We start from the raw sequence: 11,536 nt of genomic DNA, 5'->3' as shown, positions 1-11,536 counted from the left end.
GTTTGAGTAAAACAAACGCACTAAGTAGGCCTAAAATAAGCATGCAATATTCTAAATTATGCGCACAATTTAGTGAAATGAGAGCACAAGTTTGTAAAACGACTGCACAATTTAGTAGCCTAAAGGCAGCAATTTAGTAAAACAAGCGCATGATCAGTTCTCTTGATATAGACTAGCCTACACCCCCCCCCCCCCCAAAAAAAAAAAAATCAATGATGCCTACTAAATCTGATTCATTTTAATTATTTTTAATTTAATCAGGCCTAAATTGAATTAAACAAAAGCAAATTATTTTATGTAAGCTTTTTGAAAAATCCTTATGATCCGAGGTAGGCCTACAGAAACATTGGAAGTTTGGGGTGAGGTTGGTGTTTAATGGTGAGTTCATGCCACCTAGGAATATCAGTTTCCCACCTCTTATCCCCACATGAAGTGACGTGAATGATAATGTTTTAACTGGGAAAAAGGTTTTTCCCGTGCCCATGAACGCACCGTAAGTAGCCTGCAGGACGTCACCTCTTCTGTGTTCTGTCACTCTCTCTCGGCTAATTTCTTTGGAAAAAGTTCTATTCCACAACTCTTTGATTGTCTTTGTTTCAAATAAGCAAGGTTTGTCTGGAGATCAATGCATTATTCTCAGGATGCCAAATTGCCAGATAGGAGGAAGAGAAGGACTGAACTAGTCTATCCTCTCTAGTCAGCAGGAGGTTGGAGGGGTAAGTCAGAAAGTTTCTACAGAAAAGAGGGGAGAGAGGAGAGCCAGTTGGGGTGGTTTTTTTTTTTCATTCTTCCACCTACATATGTGCTTTTTATCTTTTTCATGCATGACCTTCTCCATGATCCTGATATTCCTATCATTTTTCTCTACCTTTCTCTTTCATTTCTGTTGTCTCTTTCTCCTTAGCCTCTGTGGGCTGATTTAGCCTGCTTGTCTGAGGGCTGATGGACTTGGCTATGTTCCTCAGCGAGCTCTGGCTGTGCTTGTGTGACTTGGCTGGCTGCCCCTTCTCTGTCGTAACTGCTGCACTCTCCCCAGCTCCCCCCCCCCCCCCCTCCCACTCCATCTCCACTGACCTACCCGCACACCCCCCCAGCTGTGTGAACAGAACCATGGGGATGGCGTGGGTGACTGGCAAACGACAACGCATACGTGAGGCTAAGCATGTGCCTTCTTCAGTCGGAGAATCACTCTCTGATTTCTCTTCCCGCTTCTTCTCAGTGGTGTCCTTCTTCACGGAGGGCCTGAAAGCGAGCGAGAGAGTCGGGGTCCAGCTTTATATGAGTCAAAACGCGTTAGCCGATTGCCTAAAAGCATGCCCCCTACATCACACTGAAAGGGGATATGCCCTCTAATGGGGTGTGAACGAAACCTCATACGGGTGGCTGAGCGGATGGGATCCCAACGGGGTCATCATAAGGGAGAGTGGGCATGTCATCAGAGTCCACTCAGCGGGTGCCAAGTGAAACTGCCTTACATCTAAGACGTAAGAGGGGTTCTGGCAGACCCACTGCCAAGGGATCAGCACTGGGATTTTATCAGTCCCTTAATAACTTCCTCTCTTTTCCTCAGTCCATTTTTACTCTATTTCGTAGTTTTTCCCCTCATTCTCTCTTTAGACTTTGGTTGGTCAGCCCATGTGCATTGTTCTTGGTGTTACTGTGCTCCGGGTGGATTTGGCACATGTGCTTGTCCAGGCCAGCTAAACTACTAATCTTTTTATAGACTGTTTCCACATCTCTCCCATCTTTATAAATGCAGTGGGTCACGTCTTTCCTGGCCCTAACTGCTTTGCCAGTGCCCAGAGGGTTGGAGGACATTGCGTTGAAAAAATGCAGGTCTAACGTTAGTGTTTATATTCGTCTCTCCTGGGATGAGTTATCAGCCATGAACAGCAGTTTGGGGGATTGGATTTTGAGAAGACATATGCCCAGAGTGAATGGCTTGAAAGACAAGGCCAAGAGTCTTAATAATGTGAGTGATCATTAATTGGATGGAGGGGTTTGGGGGTGGGGGGGAAGTGTCCCCCACTTGGCTGCCTCTCTGCCTGACAGATATGGGGCACATATAGAGGGCTGCACGATTAGGGGTGTGGAACTTGCCAAGATTTCCAAACCTGCTCCTGGCACAAAGCTGGACTACATTTTGTGAAGTATGCCCAAAGGGCAGCTTTTACATAGCTGATGTGCCACTGTTGTGTAGCCGACGGATGGGCGGCTACACGACCATCAGCTTCTGTGTTTCTGGCAAAGGCCTGATATTCACTATCACTGCAGTCTATTCCAGGCTAATGGAGTCCATATGGAAGGCCATCTGGTTCCTATTGTAAGAGTAGCTGGCGGCCTGTGAAAAGACGGATGGAAGGTAGTTATCTATGGCAGTGTTGTCTCTTAACTCGGGCAAAAAAAGGTGCAAAGAGGTGGAGTGGAGTGAACTGGGTTTGTTTTTAGAGAGGTGAGGTCTTTAACCACATGACCATCAGAGAGTTAGTGAGGGGGGTTTGCCTGAGCGTGACTACAGACTCTGTGGTAACAGCCTCTCTCAGCTGGAGGTTGTTAATATAACGGTTTGCAGCAGGCATTATGTTACACTTTCACATTCTAATTTACCTGCACTCTGCTTGTGCCTGCTTGGTCTAGTAATGCAAGCAGTAAATATAGTGTGGTGAAAAGACTCAATTCAGCAATCAGCAACTAATAATGTACTTAGGAATGTTCCAACAGTGATGTGGAGTAGATTTACTCTTTGTACTTGTTAAAATGCTTCATAACAGCTGTTATGGAAGGAATAAAGTATTTCTGGATAAAAAGATAGAAATTCAGCAAGAGGGAAATACCAGATGTCAACAAGAAACAAAATTCTTTGGAAAGGAAACATTGGCTTCTTGTTTGTTTCTTGAATGTATTAAGGGTTAGAGAAAATGCGATAAACTAACAAACTAGTTTTATTACATGTACTCTGATGTATTTGTGTGCATGTGCCAGAAATGACAAAAGATGAGCTGCAAAACTCTGTCCATGTGGTTTGAGCAATGTTGCCATATTGTGAAACAGGTAATTACATTAACTCACATTTGTGGGCAGCCCAGTAAAAACACAGATCACAGTTGGAAGGATATGGTGTTGGTTTTGACTTCAAGTCCAAGTATTTCACTCTGGAGGAGTAACTTTAGGAGACTAACCATGTGTGTAAAATGCATTTTATTAAACACATCGCCGATAAATAGGTCATTTGCTAATGCCACTGGAAACACCACTTTCTAATCGAGTGACAGAAATAAATGGTTTGATTCTATCCAAGTATGACTCCTCCGCTCTACCAAGCCAGTGTACCTTTGTGTGTTTTTTTTTTCGGGAGTAAAAATACAGACGCTCACACTGGAAAATACACCATAGAGAACCTTTAATGATACACAGATGGACAATATTTTTGTCCTTGTCCAAGATGTGGCCTTTTCTGTCAAACATTAAAGGTGTCCGGCTGAACATTTTCCAGGGGGCCGATGTGTATTTTTACTCTCCAGTTGTAATGTCTTGGAGCTGGATGTGAGATAAAGTAATATTGGTGAATGTTGTTTTATTTTCTCAGAGAAGTCTTTGTAGGACAATGACTCATCTAACTTCCTAAAAGCTATCCCAAACCTGGCAAGGGAATACTGTGAAGTGTGCCAAACGATTTCAGGATACAAGTATGCTCAGAAATATATACAGTATATGTGTGTGTGTGGGGGGGGGGGGTCAATAAATACCTTTATCATGACAAATAAGACAGTACTTCATATGCGGTTCTGTGAGAAATGAAACTAGCTCCTTATAAAACATTTCTTAAGCATCTCTGCGTCTCTCTCTGGTGTTGGTCAGTTCCGGCGTTGCCTATGCATCTTCTGAGGAAGTCCAGAACGGGAGGACAGGACCTTGGAGAGAGTGCATTCTCCCACCGAAAAACCAGCGTGGGCTCACCATGGGGGGTTCCAGGGGCCTCCAGTACGTGAGAACATCCCAAGGAGCACACATCCCGGGGGGCCTCCAGGGAGACGGGATGGTCATCTATCTCTCTCTCTCTCTCTCTCTCTCTCTATCTATCTATCTTTCTCTCTCTCTCTCTTTCTATCTTTCTCTATCTCTCTCTCTCTCCCTCTCACTATCTTTCTATCTCTATATATATCTCTCTTTCTTTCTCTCTCTCTTTCTGTCCATACCAAGGGTCCCACAGCAGCAGCCTTAGCCTGTGTCTCAGTAGGAGAGACCATCGGCCACTGTTTACCATTTAACATTTGCATGGAATCTGGGCACACGTCCAGACTCTTTTTTTCCATGCAAGCGTATACACACAGGTCTTGCCATGGTTTCTCAATTATGCACTCATCCCTGTGCTGTGAGATCTCCCTCTCACGCAAGCTCTTTTAACCATGTGGTGGCAGCACCAAGACGTCTTCATGCCAATTGCAAGAACTGAATTGAATTTGAATTGAATTGAATTACCAGGTCATTCTATGCATGGATGAGAACAATGCAAGAGAATAATTGTGAAAAACTAGGTCAAGGGAACTTGTTGTTTTAGGGTCCTGGGCTAAGATTTGCCATGTACACCACCAGGCCAGACACCGCTTTGTCAACTTTACATCTCCCATTCATGACATTCTCCATTGATCTTCTCCGAAAAACACATGCGCGCCCAACCACAATGGTAAGAAACCCAGAGAAAAATATCCCCTCCTGTTTGAAACACATGTGTGTTACATTGGGCAGAATTCGTTCCGGCTGCCCCGTCATCTAGAGCATCCTTAGCCTGAAGTCAATTTATAAGAAAGAGCTATTTGAGTAAGTCTCTGTTTTCATCCAACAGCCAGACGCCGAGGAGTGCTATGCTGGTATGAGATGCTCTCCGCTGATAAGAGCAGCCTTGTTGTCTCACTATGGTTGTGGGGTCTAGACACGCCACAGCCATGTGGCAGAGAGCTATTCTTAGCCCAGGATGAGAGGATGTGATTAATAATCTGCTAAGATAGCCTTTTGGATGCTCGGTGACATTAAGGGCTCTATGCACAGCACTACAGAGTGGTTATCTGAAGAGGATGCTCTGTAATTGACACCAGAGTAGCTCATTTTCGATTAGCTTGTGTAATGAATGAGACCCTAATCAGTATTATGTTGGGGAAACTATTGTGAGGGAGATCTGTATAGGAAGTTTTTTACTTTTTAAATCTATTTCATGAGCTTCTTTGTTTTACCATTACAGCACAGTTGGTGATGGAGGAACAGTACCCAGATGGCACAGTAATATCTACATAATTACCTCTGTGGGAACATAGCTTTTCACTTAAATGGTTAACTTATCTGTTGTTAAAACAATCGTATGTTTTGCTTGTCATGTTTTGCTGCATTTGAGTATGTGAAAATTAATGGTTTGAGGCATATCTCAGTTTTATCACCCACAAAATCATCACTTAAATCACTCATAGTGCCCTTAACAGACATTCTTTCAAGCTTACTCTGCCACTATCTTGTATTTACATTGAGGGGCATTTTCATCGAGTCAGAATAATCTCACGCTTCCAGAGGGCTATATTGGGCATATAACATGGCTAGGATTCAAGAAAGTGACAGACAGAGAGACAGCAGAACACATAGTCTGGTAAAGGGGACTTGGGAAGGACTATGAACTGTCACTTCACTCGTTATGCTTCATGTCCATCCATGATATGGCCGATAACAGGATGGATTCGAAACAGGGCCAGAGACCAGGCAACTGGATGGAGTCTCAGCCATAGCCACCTGCTGGGTTTCCTGTTCCCACCATTCCCATACCGCAGGAAATGTGTCACTTTGGGAAAGCGAACCCGGAAGGAGAGAAGAGGAGGGGTGAGGGAAGGAGAGATAGTGGGAAACAGTGTAAAAAGAGAGAGAATAAGAGAAGAGGACAGAGGAGGAGAAAGCAGCTGGACAGTTGGAAAATCAGTGATGCTTCTCCCTCCAGCGCATCACTAAGATTGCGTAAGGGAATCAGTATGGCTAATCTGGAATTTTTGTTTTACTATATTTTACCTTTAAAACATCAAAGTGTCAGGGAAAGGAAAGGGGTAACAGAAACAAGGGGGTGTAGTAGCTGAACAGGAATGTCATAAAAGATGGACAGGAAGTCTGTAGTGAGGCAAAGGACAAAGAGGAAGAGAGGATACAATCCTTTGACAAGGAAATGAGTTGTCCAGGGTCCGTAGTGTTATCTGTATATGATCCTATGACCAGGAGCAGGGGCTCTGCTAGAAAATTTGAACCCTATGACAGACAAGTCAGCAGGGACAAAACAACATTGCTGTCCAAATTTACTTACTTATAATACTTATATAAAGTATATTATACTTCTACTTACAAGATTGTAACAGGCATGAACAATTGATTTAATAACTGAAATGGAACTGCTGAAAAACACATTCTAGACTTAACTCAGTTTGTACTTTCAGTTGAATACCAAGAATTACCACAAAACCACATACCACAAAATGCTACAGTAAATGCAATACTGTTATTATGCAATAGTATATTGATACAGTAGGCCTACATAACAGCTGGTACCCCCTTTATTCACCTGCTTCATAAAACTGCCTCTCTTCAAATAACTGCCCCTTCCATGCACTTCCTTTGCCCCCACGAGAAACCTCTCTTGCACATTCAGTAACAATGACTGTCCTTTTCCTCTGACCTAGTGAGAACCCAACGGTGTGGCTTGGGTGAGTCCGGCGTTACCAGCTGCAGCGTCTGCTACTGACCCATCTGACGAAACTCACGCTCAACAATTGTTTCGTCGCTCTAAATATAACTGGGTGTTCTCGTGTCCATCAGCACCCACTGGGGGCCTTTGCAGGGTCCTGTCCAAGTGGTCCCAAACGACTGATGTGGGAAATGTTTTCTGGTCAGCACTAGCGTGTAGGAGACCATCTCTGACAGCCTCCCCAGCTGTGTGCTTTGGTGCATGGGGACCCACTATTAAAATGTTCCAAGAGCCGTTCTGTTGCACAGCCCTCCAGCGGTACTGTCTGCAGGAATGTTCTTGTGGAGGGAGACTTGATGCAAAAGCCACTGCCTTTGAAGTGAGTCCACTCCAAAGAAAATGCACAATGTATTTTAGGATTTTTGTCTGCAATCTACAGAAATGATAACCAGTAATGTTAGTGTTGGTTCAGCAGTTTTTGCCCAAGTTTGATTTTGTATAGTTTATAGATTCTGAAACAGCATGGCCCCATACATTACTGTGTTGGTGGCTCTGTATAAAATAACATTCCCATGATCCCCAGAAGACAAATCACCCCACATACTACAAATTGTCCCCACAGGTGGAGCATCAGGGCCGCGTTCCCTCACGGCTCGCAGATCACTCGCTGGCCATCGCTAGAGACCTCTCAAAGAATCATGGGAAAACGAAGAGAGATGCGCCTGATGGGACAGAGCTGACCCCATCCCCTCCATCCATCTCTCTCCCAGCGCGAATGCCCACCCAGCTTCTCTGCTCTCGGGATACCACAGACAGCCAGGACACAGAGGATGCCGCCTCTGCTGAATTAGTCAGTTGTTCTCCCAAGGAGTCTTTCCTACCCTCCCAAAGACGACAGAGGAATACTGAGGGTAAACATCTGGTTTTTCTATTTGACCACATGGTCCACATGCAACCCTACCATATTTGTCCAATTTGGCCAGAAGGAATATGGGATTTGGAAACTCTGTGCGGAAGTGGCTTTGTGTAATGGTTACTATGAGCTACAATCACAGGTGCACTGAGGTCTTTATCAGTATGCAGTGCTGCCGGAGGCAGTTATAAAGGTTGTTACTGTATGCCCTTGGCAAATAACAAAAGTTTTATTTTATCGCCAATCTGTGTCCTTCATGCACTCTGAACATCATGAGATCATTTCATACATGACTTATAAGATACATGAAGTATTTTATAAATCTCAGTTTCAAATGCAATGAGAGCAGTATGGCTTACATTCAACTTTTAGGGGAATGAAATGAACAAGTGCATGTTTGCCCATGACAGATGATTATATAGATTTTCAAGGACTACCTTGTGTACCAAGTCACACATTATGTAGCTTTAAGATAAAACACCAGCAGCAAATAAGAATGGGGTTTAACTTCTGGGATGGGCCATTTCTAGGCTTTCCCCCCAACATTGCACTGTGCCTACTTCAGAGGGCACTGTTCCCACCTATTTTTGCCTACCATTAAATGCTTGACCTCTTTATAAAGCTGAGACCCTGAATACCCTGAACAGAATTAATGTGTGATGTAGTGGCATAGAATTACAGAGGCTAGAATATTGTCTTTTCTTTCTACCGGGTTACAAACATCTTTGAACAGCCCTCTAAGTGAGTCACTTGAGAAACACAACTGAGCCCTAGCACCAGGTCTTGTGAAGCTGTATGCAAAAGCAGATCAATATTAAAGAAAAGATTAGTATATTACACATTTATTTGTAAAGGTATGCATTTGGCAAAATGCTTGGAGACTCTTATGATTACCCAAAATGCATACTGACAATAAAAGGCTCACTGTATATGAACCCCTTGGTGTAGAAGCATAATCATGATCTCAAATGAAAGGTAACCCTCTGAAGTTTTATTATTGGTATTTTGATTATATGTCAGGGGTTCTGATATAGAATGACTACACAAAATATGGAATAATTACACAAACGTTTTTGTTGGTTCAATGGGTGTGTATAATAAGATGGACTATACATCTGCACAACTTATATTGTATAAAACAACATAGATATTCTATTTCTATGGATTATTGTGGATATTGCAAGACCCAATAATATGCTGCATCTACTTATTGCTAAGGATATACACTGCAGCTAGAAGGTAGGGAAGCACCAAAGGGGGAGGAGGAGAGCATTTTTTATTAAATTTAATTGAGTGATAGTAAGATTAGATTAGATAATTAAGATTAATTAAGATTAATTTGACAATGTAAAGCACTAGATTGTACATGAAAAAGGTTGTCATGTATGGATTCTCAAGAATCTGGTAACAGGTTTAATATGTATTTATTATGTCTATATACCCATGTGCCTACAATATATTTTTCAATAAAATGTCTGCCGCCAGTGAGTCTTCTCTTTTGTTGTAGATATATCACCATAGGAAGTGACACATGCAGTCCATCTTCATGTTCTCATATTCATAGAATGAAATGCAGACTGCATACTGAGAGCTTCTGCTCATTTTCAGATGGAAATTCCTTTTTTTTCTGCACTTCCTTCAAGTGAGTCAAAGAAAGTGCAACCTCACACTTCCTCTGTAGTGTGCCTGTGCAAGATGATCCAGAGCCAACAGGGACAGGTTCTCAGTGGGTCTGTCATAGTACGTCATGGCAACAGTCAAATTACCCTGGAGACCTGGCCGAGGAATTTCATAGCCTTCAGCATACTATCAGTGTTCAGTGCTCTAGCACTGAAACATCAGCTCTGTGTTTCACCTCACATATAATAATGACCATAACAGGCCTATAAGAAGTGTATAGGTGGAGGTTTATTTTATACCCTCAAAGGGGATTAGAGGAGCGGTCAAAAATGTTGTTACTATTCACTGCCTTGACAGCCACTGGACTGCTCTGGTTCCTGCTATATAAGGTGTTCTGTTGCTCGTAAAGTTTTCTTGAGCGTGTGGACCGAGCTAAAGGGTGAGAGTAATGGCAGGCATGGTGCCTGTCAAGAGTCTTTTTCCTGTACAAGATTTACTGGAAGACCCCATTTACACATGGAGGGGTTATTGAAAAACAAAACCATATAGAGACAGATGTCTTCTAAGAGTGGTCTCATACACTGTATCCTGTATCCATAATATACTTTTGCAGTGAAAAGCAATGAATACAGCAATGCTTGCTGGGCTGTCATGGGAATGCCATGTAATGTTAAAATGAATGTTCACATTATGTCATCATCTTTATTTGTAAGTGTTTGCCTTTTAATGAAAGTTCTCACCAGGTGCAGTTGAAATGCACACCTTCTGAATACACTGCAAGGACTGCATACAGTATTTGACCCATAATGTCATACTATTGTTGTGAGATTATTTATCGCATTAGATTTAGGAAGTGCACCATGCCATGATTATATGACATAATTTTGTGTCAATGGGACCAATGCCCAAAGACCCAAATCCCTGAAAGCTAACAGCAGGAGGAAACCATACATGAGGAATGCAGATTGTTTCTCTGTGTAACTTACAGATTTCCAATCCCCACACAAATCTACCACAAAGACAGAGACAGACATATGCATGAAACATGGCAACGCTTTTAACAGCAGTCTTCGTCTGTGTCTTGGGATGACCTCAGAGCTTTTCGGCTGTGCCATAATGCACCCATTCACAGGCCTGCTGCAGGCATGATGGGCCCCAGGAAAAATGTCTTCCTCTCTCCCAGTGCCATCTGTGGCCTGATGAATGGGCATCGCTGGAGCATTGCCCTTTATGTGTGTGTGTGTGTGTGTGTGTGTGTGTGTGAGAGAGAGAGAGACGGGGGTTCTGAATTAACACTGGGGCATAAAGATCAAGCCAGGGAAGTGAGGTATTGCTTCTTCGTCAGTTGAGCTTGTGTTGTGGTTACCCTGAAAGAAGAATAGTGACCAAGCTGTAAGCGGTGGTGTGGTTTAGTGTGTGAAAACATGCACCCCCATAACTATTGGAATATGTTTTTGATATTGATTTTTTTTCTGGAAATGAACCTCACACGATGCTAGCGTGACTATGATTCTATGAGAAATGTCCTGTAAACAAAGACACTCAGAGACTCAGAGCTGTGAATACAATTAAATCCATCTCAGTTTTTTTTTCATATCATGATGTCATTGACATGGTTCTGAATCCCAAATGTATGCCAAATGAATGATTATATTATAATGCCTTTTTTACATTTGCAAGAAAATAAAATGAACAAATAGCCTACTGTCTGGTTGATACTTTTACTGTTCTTAGGGACAGGCTATTGCTTTTATATACACAAAGCTGATGCTTATGTCATCCATACTGAACAGGGTCACAAGACCTCTCACACAGGGATGTAGTGGAGGCTAAACGCAGTTTATCCACCCCTGAAATTTCAGAAATAGAGTTTATCCACCTCTCAAAAGAGTTTATTCACCAATTGCAACTTTTAAAATGAAATTTAAAAAAACACACTGTAGGACTAATATCTATATTCACAATATGTACACTCATCAACACTAGGAATAATTTAATACTATTGGTATTGTTATAAACATTGGACAATAACCTCTACCATCATCAAACATGTTCTGAATGCCTTTTTAAAAATATGATACTGCATGGCACAGATCACCCAAACATGAGCACAGAATTCATAGTTTACCCAGCTCTTATTTTACCACCTCTGCTCTTACAGCACCCTCTTCTGTTGAAAGGTATTCCTGCTAAGTATCCACATCTTCAGCCCTGTGTAACTACACAGCTACCCCTCATGAGTCTGCAATTATGCTCAATTAAAGAGCCATTATCAACTGACCGAGTGGGCTCGTTCT

The 11,536-nt window shown here is 42.5% G+C and overlaps 1 long non-coding RNA gene across 2 annotated transcripts; it reads left to right on the top strand.

Moving 5' to 3' along the window:
* Window positions 1-4,121: 4,121 nt before the first annotated feature.
* On the top strand, window positions 4,122-8,193 carry LOC121695262. Of its 2 annotated transcripts, XR_006026055.1 has the most exons (4): window positions 4,122-4,684; window positions 5,237-5,991; window positions 6,702-7,085; window positions 7,329-8,193. It is a non-coding gene; the product is annotated as an uncharacterized LOC121695262 (long non-coding RNA). The 2 variants fall into 2 exon arrangements; XR_006026054.1 differs by having other exon boundaries at window positions 4,122-5,991.
* Window positions 8,194-11,536: the final 3,343 nt, after the last annotated feature.

Source organism: Alosa sapidissima, chromosome 21, assembly GCF_018492685.1.
Source record: "Alosa sapidissima isolate fAloSap1 chromosome 21, fAloSap1.pri, whole genome shotgun sequence".
NCBI lineage: Eukaryota > Metazoa > Chordata > Actinopteri > Clupeiformes > Clupeidae > Alosa > Alosa sapidissima.
This window is presented reverse-complemented; position numbering and strand designations above follow the sequence as displayed.